The sequence below is a fragment of the Leuciscus leuciscus genome (assembly GCF_965113295.1).
Source record: "Leuciscus leuciscus genome assembly, chromosome: 7".
Lineage (NCBI taxonomy): Eukaryota > Metazoa > Chordata > Actinopteri > Cypriniformes > Leuciscidae > Leuciscus > Leuciscus leuciscus.
Window position 1 is genome coordinate 17,778,566 of NC_138731.1, and position 10,977 is coordinate 17,789,542.

General features: G+C 39.8%; 1 long non-coding RNA gene across 1 annotated transcript; it reads left to right on the forward strand.

Annotated features, from left to right (window-relative positions):
* The first annotated feature begins 290 nt into the window (after positions 1 to 290).
* LOC309503177 lies at positions 291 to 9,983 on the forward strand. Its single transcript, XR_014207533.1, has 6 exons — positions 291 to 636; positions 6,607 to 6,912; positions 7,812 to 7,868; positions 8,118 to 8,237; positions 9,462 to 9,518; positions 9,630 to 9,983. It is a non-coding gene; the product is annotated as an uncharacterized lncRNA (long non-coding RNA).
* The last annotated feature ends 994 nt before the right edge of the window (positions 9,984 to 10,977 follow it).

Genomic DNA, 10,977 nt, shown 5'->3' on the forward strand with positions numbered 1-10,977 from the left:
TGTGTTGGAAAACAAGTTCCTCAAAACTATCTATGAATTGTTGTTAATTCCTCTTTATATGTATGTATGTATGTTCACATACATGCATGTTTAAATGCTAATAACACAATTAATCATCATATTATCTAAGTGTGTTCAAAGTGTGACCTGGGATGTTTGGTTTCTGACAGTTGATGCTTGTTAGCTACAGGAAGTTAAGCATTTCCTTTAAGACCACACCATACATACAAATAATAGCTTACTCTCTTAACATGATCTGCTTTCTGTTGTTGACCATAAGTTGCTTTATAATATTTAAAAATATTATTGCCTTTTTTTGCAATCTGCTTATAAGTGTATGCCTTAAGCTCAATGAAGCACATTATTTTTTTACTTTTTTTTTTATTGCGATCAGATAAGCAGTATGAGACCACCAAGAATGCATCAAAGGCAGGTTATCCAGTAAAACCACCTCCACTTTGTAGCACTTTCTGCCATCAGGATGTTACAAAAGTAGAACACAGAGCAAGACAGCTTCAAGACAGCAAGTCTGCAATTTTAGCCTTGATATCAGACACGTTTCTTTATGGTGGATTTCAGAGGGGATGAAAAATTATCAGAGCATCATCTTGTTTACTCTCTTGCAGCTTACTTTGGGTGAGAGTTATAACCTTATGTATATTATTTTTAAGTTGGGTTATGGTTAAACATTAAATATTGTTTTATGACTGCCTGTCAATCTGTTTTATGAACCAATTGCTGAATTGAGTCAGCCACTAGAGTCAGTGGCGGTTAACTCATAGGGTTTTCTTAACATTAATCTTTATTCAGAACACAAAGTATTATTTTTACTATAATAGGATGCTGTTAAGTAGTACTAAATGTGATTTATTTTCCAAACAATTAAACAATAATCAATCTTTATAGGTGAAAGCAGGAAGGCAGACAAAGAATATATAATATCCAATACAAAGATTTTATTACAATTCAGAAGACAGGCAAACAGGTTGAGCAACACACACATACACATAACTGTGATCAGACAGAGACTGAATGTGAGGGACCAACTTATATAGCAAACACAAATGAGGATGATTAATGGAACACAGCTGACACATGTTAACTAATGATGATGAAGAGCGAGAAAATTGAACAAAGTAACACATGCTGAACATGAAAACAAACTAAAAGTCCATGATAAAGAAACTAGGCTGAACATAATGTGACAGAAACATTCTTATTGTATCATTTTGCAGACATTATAGGAACATTACTTTTTAATGTTCTCTGAACGTTCTGAAACAAGTATTTTTATTTATTTTTTAAATCTGAAAAAATATTCCATGAACTGTTAGCTGGGTTATGACTGCCTTTAAGATACCTTGAAAGGCATATATATATATAATAATAATAATATATTATATATATTTATATAATAATAAATATTTGGGTTTTAACTAGATGTACCGCATCGCGGTACAAAATATGACCGCCGCTCAGGCCTGCACTGGCTTTCCACAAAAATAAATGACGTGGAGTAATTTGGCTGTATTGCGTGTTTATGTATATACCTAAAAAAAGTAATAGTATGTGCATGTCTGTCTGTGTGTGTGTGTGTGTGTGTGTGTGTGTGTGTGTGTGTGTGTGTGTGTGTGTGTATGTGTGTGTATTTGTGTATGTGTGTGTCTGTGTGTGTGTGTGTGTGTGTCTGTGCGTGTATGTATGTGTGCGTACATGTGTGCGCGTGTGTGTTTGTGTGTGTGTGTGTCTGTGCATGTGGATTTGTATGTGTGTGTATGGGTGTGTGTCTGTGCGTGTGGATGTCAGTGTGTGTGCATGCTTGCGTTTGTTTGTATTCCTGCATGTGTGTGTGTGACAGTATCATCCTAAACCAGCAACCCTTCGCTCAACAGCACCATCTACAGGCCGATGAGTGTACAGTCACTAAATGTGCACATAAATGAATTTATTTTATACCCCCCCATGGATGAAATTCTACAAAACTTAGCAGAGGATACCCCCAGAGGTTGTCAAGTTAATCATACACATGAAATATGGTGCAGTTCTGAACATCTCCACTGAAGATAGGGGCGATTAAAGCAGAATAATATTGCATTTTCATTTTTTATGGGAGGGGCACAAATCACAAATGAGTGATTATGGGCTAGGTTGATGTGCCATAAAAATGTCTTCATCCTCGGTGCCACGGTTCAGGTAGTTATTCTGACCAATTTTTCCGTAGAATCGTTGACGAAAAATTTACGGGGGCCCCAGCGCGGGGGGGGGAAGTGGCCCCGGGGACCAAACGAAATTTTTCCGTAAAAGTCTAGGAGACCAACATACCATAAAAATGTCTTCATCCTCGGTGCCACGGTTCAGGTAGTTATTTAGGAAAAACGGCATTTTTTTGGGTTTGGGGGGGCCCAGCGCGGGGGTGGAGTGGCCCCCGGGGACCAAACGAAATTTTTCCGTAGAAGTGTAGTGGGGCTACATGCCCACCAAATTTCATGTTCCCCGGTGTTTCGGTGTCCCTGGTATCGTTGACGAAAAATTTACGGGGGCCCCAGCGCGGGGGGGGAAGTGGCCCCCGCGGACCAAACGAAATTTTTCCGTAAAAGTCTAGTAGACCAACATACCATAAAAATTTCTTCATCCTCGGTGCCACGGTTCAGGTAGTTATTTAGGAAAAACTGCATTTTTTTGGGTTTGGGGGGGCCCAGCGCGGGGGGGGAGTGGCCCCTGGGGACCAAACGAAATTTTTCCTTAGAAGTCTAGTGGGGCTACATGCCCACCAAATTTCATGTTCCCCGGTGTTTCGGTGTCCCTGGTATCGTTGACGAAAAATTTAAGGGGGCCCCAGCGCGGGGGGGGAAGTGGCCCCCGGGGACCAAACGAAATTTTTCCGTAAAAGTCTAGTAGACCAACATACGATAAAAATTTCTTCATCCTCGGTGCCACGGTTCAGGTAGTTATTTAGGAAAAACTGAATTTTTGGGGGTTTGGGGGGGCCCAGCACGGGGGGGGAGTGGCCCCCGGGGACCAAACGAAATTTTTCCTTAGAAGTCTAGTGGGGCTACATGCCCACCAAATTTCATGTTCCCCGGTGTTTCGGTGTCCCTGGTATCGTTGACGAAAAATTTAAGGGGGCCCCAGCGCGGGGGGGGGAAGTGGCCCCCAGGGACCAAATGAAATTTTTCCGTAAAAGTCTAGTAGACCAACATGCCATAAAAATGTCTTCATCCTCGGTGCCACGGTTCAGGTAGTTATTTAGGAAAAACTGCATTTTTGGGGGTTTGGGGGGGCCCAGCGCGGGGGGGGAGTGGCCCCCGGGGACCAAACGAAATTTTTCCTTAGAAGTCTAGTGGGGCTACATGCCCACCAAATTTCATGTTCCCCGGTGCTTCGGTGTCCCTGGTATCGTTGACGAAAAATTCAGTAAGGTGACGAAAAAAAAAAAATAATAATAATTTGACAATCCCTATATGACCGGCTAGCTACGCTAGCGGCGGTCATAATTACTGACTTATCGGAGTGTGACACAGATGTCAAAACCAGGAGCATAACTTTGACAACATAACCTAAACATGACACAAAACCCAAAACCAAACGGGACATATTCCCCCCTCAAAAAAGGCCACTCCAGAATCCTTAGCTAAACACCCACCCAAGGCACAAAACAGGGTGGTGGATTGGACCAGGGGGAGGGATGGAGGGCCAGGCCCATGAAGAGGACGAGAGCCTGGACCATGGAGCAGTGGTGGACCCGGGTCGTGGGGCAGTGGACGAGACTATGGAGGATCAGGTGGCCATGGTAGATCCAGCAGCGATGGGGGCCACCAGGGTGGAGGCTGGCGGAGGCAAAAACCACCACAGGAAAGTAGTAGGTTGCCATGGCGGATTTGGTTGGTCAGGAGGCCATGGCAGACCAGACACATGAACAACCTTCATTACCGTGAATTGGAGCATAGAACTCTCTTGGACGGCCTCCGTGTCCATGGCATGGAGCACAGAGAGTTCATGGACAGCCTCTATCGCCTAAATAGAGCCTTCTTGGCCGTGATGGCAAACAGAGAGTTTAGGAAAGAGGAGTCTTGGAGTAGCTGTAGTGGTCACCTGTGCTTCTGAGGAAGTGTGTGCAGCCCACAAACACAGCATAGCAGTGGCACTACAGGAAGTACTGTGGACAGAGGGATGATCTCAGGAACAACTGGATTTGGACTTGGAACTTGGAACTTTGGACTTTACTTGATTGCCTCTCAAACTGACCTTAACTCTGGATCTATTATACTTGTGATCGGTCTCATTCACCCCAAGACTGGGAGGTTCGTGGTGAACCAAGCTCTACTGCCGTTGTAGTTTGGTATGTATCAAACATTAAGTATGGGACCAAGCCTCAATCAAAAAGCTAGCGCAGACGAAAGCTGACTGTGTTGTTGCCTCTCGTTGGCCGTGTCTCTGCCAAAAGGCTGCGCTTAACCACACCAAAATGGCTAAAGGTGACTGTCATCTAGCATGTGTGTTCTGAGCCTGTGTGCAAGTAAATATCTGTCTATATCAGCAGATTTCAATAGTCTATTTTCGTCATTCAAAAAGGAAAACCGTTACTAGGCCTGCAGATATACAAACCTTAAACAAAGCAGCACTTGCTTAGCAATTTGAATATCAATCAAGCTGATCACTTCCTTCATTCCAGTCGGCTCATGTTATCATGAACATATTTGTGCATTGAATGCTCATGTAAGATGATGTAAAATTATGCCAGCCTTCTGTCTGTACCGTCTTGGCTTTGTTCGCTTTCATCATTTTTGCTTTTATTCTCGTGCACTGACTCATTCGCTAAGCTGAACAGCCAATCAGAGTACTCTCTCTGTCCCCATCGGCCCAACACCGATTCAATATGCTGAATCGCCCCAAAAACCCTGACTGCGTAAAAAAAAACTAAGCCGACCGACACTTAAGAATGATATTGCCCAACTGTTGGCTTGGTGTGTCCCGGCCTTTATGACTGTCTTTGGTTCACTGCAGTTCCCTTTCAAAAACTACTCTCAAAGCGGCGCTGATTTAAGCACAATGGGAAAACATCTTTGTTTGACCGGTTGTGAACATTGGCAAACACGCCAAGAATTTGCTTAAATAACCTCTGATGATGACGATATTCCATCCCCGGCCTGAGCTTTAAACCTTCAGGTTTGGCCCCTGAGGGGGACCAGTTTAGAGATGATGGACTTCCAGCGGATGTAATAGAGACTATTCTAAGTAGGACTCCCTCCACTAGACGAAAGTACACCCTTAAGTATAGCTCGTCTTTGAAAGGTAGTGTATTATACATCATGCAGACCCAGTTCACTGCTAGATTGTTTAAGTGCTGAAGTTTCTGCAGGAAAGGTTGTCAACATGCATATGTCCTGCTACTCTCAGAGTGTTTGTGGCTGCCATTTTGGCTTGCCATGCTTTGAATGATGGGGTTTCACTGGGGAAATACCCTCTGATCGCCTGCTTCATACGTGGAGCTAGGCGACTGAGACCACCCGTCAGAGTGAAAGTTCCCTCATGGGACTTAGCTGTGGTCCTTAAGGGGCTAGTCGACAACACCTTTGAACCACTAGAGTCAGTGGCGGTCAAGCTTCTGTACAACTTCTGACTCTAAAAATGGTTTTATTTATGGCTATCTAATCACTAAAGAGAATTGGGGATTGGCAGGCTCTGTCGGTTTCGCCATCCTGCTTAGACTTTACCTCTGGACTGGTCAAGTGCTGCATTGCCGTACTGGGGTCGTGTTCAGGATGTTCAGACAAAGTGACCTGAAAGCACACCTGACGTCTGATAATGTCATTATCGGAGGTTATTTAAGCCAAATTCTTGCCGTGTTTGCCACACATGTTAAAGTTTCGAGTTTCAAATTGAATTTATTTATAAAGCACATTTAAAACAACCTTGTTGACCAAAGTGCTGTACAAGAAATGTACTAGATCCATCCCCAAAATAAAAATAAACATTCACAAGACATTAAACGCACAACAGTACTAATAGGTTTTAAAAGACTTCTAAACTCAGACACTGTGGACGCTGTTTTGATAGATGACGGCAATCTGTTCCATAACCTGGGGCCAGCTCCTGCAAAGGCTCTGTCACCCCTGCATTGGGGTGTTCACAGCATCTCGTTACTGCTTTTTCAGGGAACAGGGTTACAGTCTAGTAACCTGAGACGTTTTAAGGAGAAAATACTTTTTTCACTGATTCATTTGCACATGGTTTGTCTTAAAGCATAACAACACCACATAGACATAAACTACATTAAAAACTTGATTTTCACCACAGGGGGTCTTTAACAATTTTTCAGTCTTGCAAGCATCCACTGGATTTGTCCCACAGTTTTAAGTTTCCACAGATGTTTCTATCCACGCTCATTAACTAACTGCTACATGTTGTCTCATTGACTCCTAACATGTACCGGTGCAAAAGCTTTTTAAACTCTATACTGAAGCAAACCATCTCCAATCATTGTTAAATGTTTTATTAAAGAAATATTTAGGAATGTTGTTCTAAAATGAATGGCTTGACTGCAATATGTGCCATTAACATGCCTGCTTTAATTGATTAATATCTTGATTATCTCTCTTGTAAAAGGTATACACACATCCATATGGAAGGGACAGACTGCAATATTTCCTCTCCATGAATTTTCATTGGGGACCATTCATTTGATCGAATGGAAATACCACACAATCAACCAAACCATCCTGCTGGCCAGGATCAATCTAAATAAAAAGTGTTCAAAAATGTTCAGCAAGAGGACTGGGATGCAAATAATGGAGAATGGTACACTTCACATTGAAGATATTAAAGATGAAGACTCTGGGAACTACTCTTGCACCATCATTTTCCATGATCAAAGGATGGAGACAGAGCAGATTTTTCTTCAAGTACTTAATGGTAATTTCTCAAGTTAATAAGACAATAGGATGATAGAGTAATAATCTTTGGCAGAAGCTATAGTCAATAACAATATCATCAATGCATTCTGTAAGCATTCTGTAAGTAAAATGTTAAAGTCTCCTCTTTCTGACACACCCATTTCAGGTCCTAGAGTTTCTTCTAATGAGCTGATGAGTTGAATCAGGTGTGTTTGATTAGGGAGACAAAGAAAACCATAGATATCATATAATAAAGGCTAGGTGTCTCGTCTGCGCTGCTGGCCAATGGAGGTTGACGTCCGCACATGGCGGCCATCTTGCCACAGGGAGCTCGCTCACTCGTAACATTGTGTTTTAATGGTACATGTACTTTTAAATAACCATAGGGTTAGGGTTAGGGTTAGGCTAAATTTTCTACCGATTTTCAAACGGTTTGGTTTGTTAAATGTCAGAGATCTAGTTATGACACTGCATACATATGAATAATTATAACATACATGTTCAAGCATTCGGAATTATAGCCACGTTAATAACGTTTGTAAGAAACCAAACCGTTTGTAAGAAACCAAACCGTTTGTAAATCCATCACGATTTCAGCGAGATAAGAGGATTTGTGTTCGTGCTGATCACTCACCTTACTTCAGATACCACAGAGCTCGCCAGAAAGCTTCCCTGTGACAAGATGGCCGCCGGTGATGCCGTTCGAGAATCCGCCTTAAGACATCTAGCCTTATATGGATATCTATGAAGAAAATGTGCAGTGTTGGGGGTCCTTCAGGAGCAGGGTTGGGAAACACTGCCTTACAGAATGTTCACATTAAATTGTAAACAGGGTTGAGAAATTTAGGAGCAGGGTTGGGAAACACTGTAAGGAATGTGTATTCTTTGGTAATGATCATTTGTTTTTTTCTGCTGAAGACTTAAAGACTGAACCACCAAACAGCACACTCTACACCACAACACTGAAACCATCAGGTACCTTTTCATTCACTTAATTTAATGTGAACATTAGATTAAAGTTACTTCTCATATAACAAAGAAAATGTTGATTCAGCCTTTTCACACTTTGCTTGGTCACCTACAAATTCACAAATTCATAAATACTTTTAAAATGATGCTGGGCATTGTGCAAGACACAAAATCCACTTGACTACAATGTACTGGAAAATGCTACATATATACACACATCATACAGATCTTGTTTTCTTTATTTTCCTTTCGCAGTAGAAACCCACGTTCCTGGCACAGCATTGATCGCAATAACTGTGTGCTCAGCACTTGCAATCCTCTTAATTGTAGCCGCTATTTTCATCTTTAAATGCAGAAAAAAGTGTTGCATTTCAGGTTAGTGTTATTGTATTTTATTATTTCTTTCTTATATATTAATCATATGACTACTTCAAATACAAATGTTTTCAATGCATCACTTACTCACCCTCATGTAATACGAACCCTACATATCTTTCTTTCCTCTTTTATAATTAATGTCAATGTGAACTAGTGCTCCAAAATGACAAAACTTCATAAAAGTAATATCCAGAAACTTGGTTAATATGACTCATTCAATAGCTATATTCATTTTATCTAATTAAATATAACACATTTTGTAAGAATTTTGTTATGATCGAAATTGGGTGTCTATAATCTGTCCAGTGACATATGTGACCCTGGACCACAAAACCAGTCACATGTTTTTTTGACAATATTTGACCGAGATACAACTATTTGAAAATCTGAGGGTGCAAACAATCGAAACATTGAGAAAATCGCCTTTAAAATTGTCCATTTATGTTCGCGATTGTGCTGCATTCACTAACAAAAATAAATGTTTTATATAGGCTACAGTATTTATGGTAGGAAATCTATCAAATATCTTCATGGAACATGATCTTTACTTGATATCCTAATGATTTTTGGCATAAAAGAAAAATTAATAATTTTGACCCATACAATGTATTGTTGGCTATTGCCACAAATATACCCGTGCGACTTATGACTGGTTTCATGATCCAGGGTCACATATGAGGTCAGCAAATATATGCAGGATGCTCAGATTCATTGAAAATTGAGTGGGACAACTCGATCAAAACCCACTCAACAACTCTATCAAAACTTCTAAAGAGTTTTTCTCTTCCAATGTTGGTGTAGTTACTGCGTTGCCTTTAGGTGTCACGTGTGGGTGTAATAAAGCACATGAAGAAGGAGTGGAGAAACAAAAACAGTCTTTAATAAATCTAAAACAGAACTCAGGAGATCGCAGGAGAACAACTTTACACAACCACATTGACGATACTGGACAAAGAACTGAACAAAGCACAGGGGTTAAATACATGTGATTAAGGATAAAACGGAACAGGTGTGGGAACTAATTTACAACCAGGGAAACAAAGAGAACTAAAGCAGGCAAAAAAGGAACAGAACACAGTGAAACAAATCCAAAACTGAACATGCAGTACATGTGACAAGACAGTATTTATTTAAAAATGCATAATCAAAGTACATATAAAATGAAAAAATAATTTGAAATGCTACTACCTAATCAGATTTTGCTTTTGCTCTGTTTTGCAGAAGAGCCCATCTACGCAAATAAAACAGCTTATAATTCAAGGAAATAAAAGGTCACAGGTGGGCAGAAGGATGTCAGATTATAAAACCAGATAAAGGCCCCCTAATTTGTAAAGAGGTAAAAACCCATGATGATGCCGCAGTGAATAAGCTAACTCTGTTTTTCCTTAGAAATAAATGTGAGCGCTGCAGTGATGATGCATTTCTGCTGGCCAAAACGGAAGTTAACATCACCCTGGTTCCCTCAACAAAAACCGAACTTTAGTGATTTTTTTTCTTTTTTTTCTGTTGCTGTTCATATGTGTTAAGTGTGTATATGTTGTACATTTTTGATAGTTCACCACTGAAATCTGTGCTTACTACTGACAGTGAAATTGTTGTGTAAAATGTCAGAACACATTTTGCATTTGTATTTGTGGTATCTATTAGCAACATAACAATTTGTATTATTATTTTACTGTTCTGTGGGTCCCACTTTATATTAAGTGCATTTAACTATTATGTACTTACAACTAAATAATAATAAAAAAAAAATCTACAATCCACTTATTGTGTACTTAATTGTTTTTTACATTGTACTTATTTTTGAAAAAAATCTGCATATAAATACATCTGTAATTAATTTCTGTAATTACATCTATAATTACCCTTCCCTTACCCACCCTTAAACATTTACCCATGCCACTAAACCTGTCCCTAACCTTATACCGTATCCCACATCAATAGCAGCACAAGTGTTTTGCAACAGAAAATTCTATCAAACAATTGTTCCTATTTGTCTAAATGTAAGTACATAGTTAAAGACATAATAATATAATGTGTGACTGTTCTGTGTGGTGCTGCAAGCAGTGTGTGTTTGTGTATTTGAATTTTTTTTATTTTTTTTATTCCAGTTGATTCAATGCAAATACTTCAAATGCTGAAAGCTTTCTTTGAAAACCTGCACACTTGATATTAAGGTTTTCTATAATTGTACAACTGTTTGCAAGAGCAAATGGCTTGTTTGTCAAACTGAAAAGTCTTTAAATCTCTAAACAGTGGTTCTGTGGTGATCTAGCAGTGGTTAACTGACCTCTTTATAACTATAGAGAAAATGCTGCAGTTGTGCGCTTTATTAAATGTGCAGATTATGTTGCACCTTTAACCAACAAACGAAACAATGAATACAACTAACAAAGTGACTAATGACTAGTTGAGGACTTTCAAAGAAATTTGAATAGCCTACTGTATGGTCAATGTGATAGATGAGGCCAACAAGTTTGTGACATCTGTGGTGTGTTGTGGTCAAGGCTGCTATGCAGAAATTGGTGCACATGCTTTTTTGTTGTCATCTCAGTTACTGTAAACATTGATTGTTTTTTTGTTTCGTTTTTTTACTGTGGTGTTTTATTATTAAAGAAATCACGCTTAAGTGTGTCAATACGGAAAGCATTTGATGGCTAACAAAAATACCACGACTGTATTTGTTCATTTGTACTTTTCTACTTCTGTTGTATTTTGGTGATTGAGCAGTTTTTAT